Source organism: Heloderma suspectum, chromosome 8, assembly GCF_057233095.1.
Source record: "Heloderma suspectum isolate Gila_16-S chromosome 8, 16-S_ref, whole genome shotgun sequence".
NCBI classification, from domain to species: Eukaryota; Metazoa; Chordata; class Lepidosauria; order Squamata; family Helodermatidae; genus Heloderma; species Heloderma suspectum.
The window spans coordinates 7,617,271-7,623,270 of record NC_139465.1 but is presented as its reverse complement, the minus strand read 5'-3'; positions in this window follow the sequence as shown (position 1 = coordinate 7,623,270).

The following is a 6,000-nucleotide window of genomic DNA, read 5'->3' as shown; positions in this document are numbered from 1 at the left end:
GACCCAATCTCAAAACGTGCCCCACCAATGGAGGCTTAACCCCCCCCCCCAGATTGCAGTAGGGGAGGGGTGATATGTGAGTGAGTGTGGTGTGCGTGTGTGAGAGAGAGTGAATTGGGTCTCGGCAATCCGTGAGGCACCACTGTGGCATTATTTTATTTTCCAATGCAATTGCTGCTTTGTTGATGCACATTACTGATTACAGCACAGTAACTACTGGGTTTATGATAGTGCTGTGCTGAAAATTTCTCCCACATTTTTCAGCCATTCTTATTCCATTGGACAGAAAAGAAATTGCTTGTGAAAAGAAATTCAGAGGAGGAGAAATTCCGGAGAAATACTCCTGAGTTGGTTTTGGTGTTCTTGTGCTTACCTTACTCGTGCGCTGGCTGAGGAGTGTGCAGGAGTGTCCTGTCTGTCTTTGTACAGTCATCTCTGTGGCAGCCTGGAGCCTCCTCAGCTTCCCGTGCTTCAGTTGAAGCCATCATGAGGGAGACGTCATGAGGCGATTCCTCCCATGGGGCTTTTTCAGCTCAGGAAGTGCAGGTGGCCTGGGAGGCTGCAGAGCAATGGGAAGATGTGCAATAGAGAGGGAAAACACACACACAGCACCCTCGGCCACCTCGCAGTGATTAGGTAAGCACAAAAATGCCACCAAAAGAAATGCAAAATTCTGCCTCAGAAAAGTGGAATCCTCAACACAGTTGATGCTGTTGCCACTTGCAGGAGCAGTGCAATAAACCAAAAACCCTTAGGAAAAAAGAACGAAGCTGTGCTACAACCCTTGCCAATAGTGAGCCCTGCCTGTGACAAATTGTTGGAGAATTTCTCCTGCCCAAGGAGAAATTTGGGGAATTTGTCCCCCCTTCCAATTTCTCTGTCCACAAATAGGCTGGAGAATTTTGAGATGCCCTTTGCACACAGCTCTAGTTTATAACACGAGGAAGGACCAGACACCAAAGCATAATAGTGTTGTAAATGTGGGAGAAGTTGGAGGAGTCTGAAAGTTCACGTCTTGTTTCTCATTAGTGCCTATAGTGTGAGCACATGCCACACGCCACAGTATACTGCTGCAACTGCAGGAGAGGTGGGATGTTATGCTGCCATTTCAGGTTGATTAAAAAAAAAAAAAAAGTCTGGTAACTGCATGCGCACCTTCACAGTTGTGCAGGAATGCAGGCTTAAAAATAAATTGTGTGCTTATTCACAGCTGTCGGCGCGCAGTGAAAAATAGCCCCCAAGGAAAGTATCGCAGATTTTCCACTTGCAAATCCCATCAAAATCTGTGTGAGGAAAGAACAGGGAAGTGGAGGAGAAAGAAGTGTGTGTGACAGGGGAGAAGTGTGGGGTAAAACATTGCAGAACAAGTTCTAATCTACACTTTAAAAAGCACTCTTAACTGGTAAGCATTAAAACATTGCTAGATTGGTGTGCATACAGCTTGGAAACAGCAGCCCTCCCCCACATTGAAACAGTTTGAAAGAAAAAATAGAATATTGAGGGAGAAATAGCAGCAGGACAAGGGGTTGGGGAGTATATCGTGTGCCGCACAAGTTTGCCAAATGTTACAGTACCAGGATAAAATGCTAGTGTAGATCGGCCCAAGAGAATTAGCTGTGTGTCTGCCCTGCCGTTCCCTCATCCTTGATTTGCCTCCATAAAGGAAGCAATTTGGTGCCTCTCTCCTACTCTCTTTGCTGACAAACGTTACATGGCATTGGCACGTTGATCTCTCAGTAACTTTACTGTTTCTTGAGAGAGGCCTGGCCCCCATTTGGGAAAAGGAGTCAAGACCATGTGGGTAGATCTGACTAGGGGACGCATATGTTAACCGTCTGCTTCCGCACACCGTACCTAAAAAGCTGGCCACATTGGAACATGGCTCAGGCTAAAAGGCCGCATTGTGGATGCTTTACAGAAGAGCATCTATTTATAGCCCCCTCAGAGGATCCTCTGAAAGTAGGAATTGTTCCCCTCAAGTGGGTCAGACTGTCTACAAAAGTAACAGCTTGAGGTTAGCCACACCAAGCCGGCCTCTTGTTTGACGGGAGGTTACCAGGGCGTCGGGGAGGGGAGCGTAGTGGGCATGAAAGAAAGGCAGGGAAGGGAGGGCGGTGTGTATGTGTGTGTATGAGTGAGTGTGAATAATGCCGCAAACAGAAAGAGGTTAAGACAATATTTGTCTCGGGAGCTCTGAAGTCATCGTCCAGGCAGCTAATGGGTGCATACTTTGGGGGAGGGAGAGCTGCCTAGGTTCATCTTTGTCTAATGGATGTGGAGAGGATGAACAGAGGAGATGCTTTGGACTACCACATACAGCTCAGGAAGCAGGGGGCCCTCTTAAGGGAGCCTGTTTCAGAGAGATTTGCTCTGCAGGGGAAGAAAATCACTCTGTTTTTTCATTTCTTTTTCTATCACCCCCAAACTAGCCTTTCTGCAGAAATGTGTTGCACAAGAAAAAAATGTTCCTTGTTCATTTTTGCCCTGTATATTATAAGGCACCAGCCTAGTTCGTTCAGCTGGTTGAAAAACCAAGAGATTAAAAACAAGAGTGACTATATTTGTATTGAGAATGTTCTTAGAGTTCTAGGAACAGCAACAAACAAAAAAGAACCATATAATTGCAGCATCAGCAGGGTAAGCACGAATGCTTAAATGTCAGCAGAGACCATTCAAACCTCAGCTCAGGACCTGGAAAGATGAAAACGTTACGAAGTATTAAGTACCGTGGCCCCAATTAATTTATGGGTTTTAATAATAATAATAATAATAAAAAAATAGTGCTGTGCTGAAAATTTCTCCCACATTTTTTTTCAACCATTCTCATTCAATTTGATAGAAAAGGAATTGCTTTCAAAAAGAAATTCAAAGGAGGAAAAATTTTGGAGAAATTCTCATGGGCTGAGTTTTTGTACTTACCTCACCTATGAGGTGGCTGAGGCGTGTGCATGAATGTCTTGTCTGTCATTGTACAATAATCTCTGTGGCAGCCTGTAGCCTCCTCAGCTTCCTGCACTTCAGTTTATTTACTTACTTACTTACTTACTTACTTACTTACTTACTGAATTTCTTAATCGCCCATCTGGCTGGTCACCCAGCCACTCTGGGCAATGTACAGCAATACGATTTTAAAGCAATAAAAATATACTTTAAAACATCATATTTCTAAAAATACCCTAACCCACCCCAAATGCCTGCCTGAACAACCACGTTTTTAATGCACGACGGAAGCTCATTAAAGAGGGGGCATGGCGGAGTTCCCTAGGGAGGGAGTTCCACAGAGTGGGGGCCACCATAGAGAAGGCCCTGTCCCTCGTCCTCACCAGCCTAGCTGTCCTGGCTGATGGGACAGAGAGAAGGCCATCCAAGGCTGATTTTGTTAAGTGGCCTGTCTGGTGTTGCTGGAGGCGCTCCTTGAGATAGGCTGGGCTGGAACCATATAGGGTTTTAAAGGTCAAAACCAACATCTTGAATTTGGCCTGGAAAACAACTGGTAACCAGTGCAACTCCTTCAGCACCGGAGTGATGTGATCATGCCGGCAGCTGCCTTTAATCAGACGAGCCACCAGTTAAAGCCTGTCATGTTAAAGCCATCATGATGAAGACATCATGAGGCAATTCCTCCCTCAGTTCAGAAAGTGCAGGTGGCCTGGGAGGCTGCAGAGCCATGGGAAGGTGTTTAAGAGAGAGAGAGAAAACACACGCAGCACCCTTGGCCACCTCACAGTGATCAGGTAAGCTCAAAAATACCACCAAAAGAAATTCAAAATTCTGCCTCAGAAAAGTGGAAGCCTCACCACAGTTAATGCTGTTGCCACTACAGAAGCAGTGCAATAAACCAAAAACCCTTAGGAAAAAAGAAAGAAGCTGTGCTACAGCCCCTGCCAATGAAGCACCCCATCTGTGAGAAATGGTTGGAGAATTCTCCTCCCCTAGGAGAAATCTGGTGGAATTGTCCTCTGCCCACAAATAGGCTGGAGAATTCTGAGAGGCCATTTGTGCACAGCGCTAAAAAAATCCATTTGAAGAGTCTTTGTTAACATGTGAAATGGATGGGTACCATCTTTCTGTGAAGGAATCTGTCCATTGGCACATGTATTCCTTGCCTTAACTTGCCCATCAAAGCCAGTTTTCCTAATTGTCAGTACTGGCCTGGCCTGGTGTCGGCACCTGGCTTGATTGGACAAATGCTACGGCCCACAGGCCCTGGAGGATTGAATGACAGCCAGTGTGCTATAGTGGTTAGAATGTTGGACTGAGACTGGGGAGATCTGGGTTCAAGTCTCCACTCGGCTGTGAATCTCATTGGGTGACTTTGTGGCCAGTGGGTTGCTGTGAGGATCATGGAGAAGAGGAGAAAGTCAGGGATTGCTAAGCCCTCCCACTGAGTAGTGAGGTAACAGAGACTCGCTGTGCAAGCCACAAAACCTTTGTTATTCAGTCAATAACACCTCTTCACACCTGGACCATTATACCTAGTTAGCTAAACAAAGCAAGACAGTTGCCTGCCAATGCAAAGAGATGGTTTCCTACCATCCCCAGGCTTTTACTGGGGTTACATGAACCTCCTTCATGGAGGTTCCTCCTGGCCCAACTTCTGATGGGCAGCCAATCTGGTGGACCACCTCCCAGCTCCTCTCAACTCTTCCCACTTACCTCTGCACTGAACTCTGGCATCTGTTTGTCCTGGTGCTCCCTCCCCCTCTGACAAAGAGTGAGTTCCCATGGGGAGGGGGATGATGGTCTCTGAAGGGCCTCCTGTTCGATAAGGCCCTGGGAAGATTCATCCCTGACTCCTAAATAATCTTAAAGACTTTCCTCCCCTGCTCCCTGTCGTGGCTAAGCTTCTTCTAGCTTCTGCCTCTGAATCTGAATCACAATCTGAAACCAAAGCAGAGAGCTTAAGCCCAGTCTTGACAGAGGATCATGTACACTGCCTCAGGCTCCTTGCAAGATGAAAAAAGGCAGGATATAAATGTACTGATAAATACAAAAACAAAATCTTAAACTGTTTTCTAAATTTGTAGGCTGGTGCTGAAAAGAAAGTGCTGGCCCAGGTAGATACAGCAGCCATCAGCTTCCCCTCCCCCATTCCTCTGGGCCCCCAATAGAGCACCATTGCATCGGGGTCGAGAGGCACTTGGGAGAAAGATGGTGTCCACTGCAGAACTGCCCAGCCCCAGGCGTTCACTAGTGAACTGCAAAAAGAAGAAGAGGAAACGTATCACCAAAAAAGAGAGCACAGATGTGCATAAAATTTGCATATGCTAATTTCTATAGAGAAAATTAGCATATAGGGTCCCAGGGCATAGTCCAAAGGCACTTGAGATAGCCACCTTGCTGAAGCTAAACAGGTTTGGGTCTGGTCAGTGCTTGGAGGGGAGACCACCTGGGAACCACATGTAGCCACCTTGAGTTCCATGATGGAAGAAAGGTGGGATATAAATGTAATAATAAAATAAATAAAAACATAAATTCAGAAATAATTATTGTAATTGAAACAGAAATACAGTAATCTAACCATAGTGTTGGAGACTGATCAGGGGTCCTGTGTGTTTGCCTGTTCAGCTTGCTGTCCAGATGCTATTGATGGGCATCTTCAGGTCCCAGCTGTTCTTTCAGATGGTTCTTTATCTTTAAAGTGGACTTGGACTGAACAGCCCTTCCAACAGAAGACACCTTCAAAACAGAGGACAGCCCAGCCCTTCAAATAGAGGATTGTTCTCCTTAAAAGAGGACACCTGGCCTGCCTAGGCTCCCCAGCCTGGCACTTTTCCTTACAGGTCCTTGGAAGTGGGGAAAGAGTCATGCTGCCAGTAGAGGGAACCAAAGCAGAAGTGGGGGAGTAGGAGATAGATAGGAGGTGGAGAGAGAGAGAGAGAGAGATAGGATGGATGGATGGATGGGCAATAGATGGATAGGATAGATAGATAGATAGATAGATAGATAGATAGATAGATAGATAGGAGACAGGGTAGGGTAGACAGGATGGGATAGAAT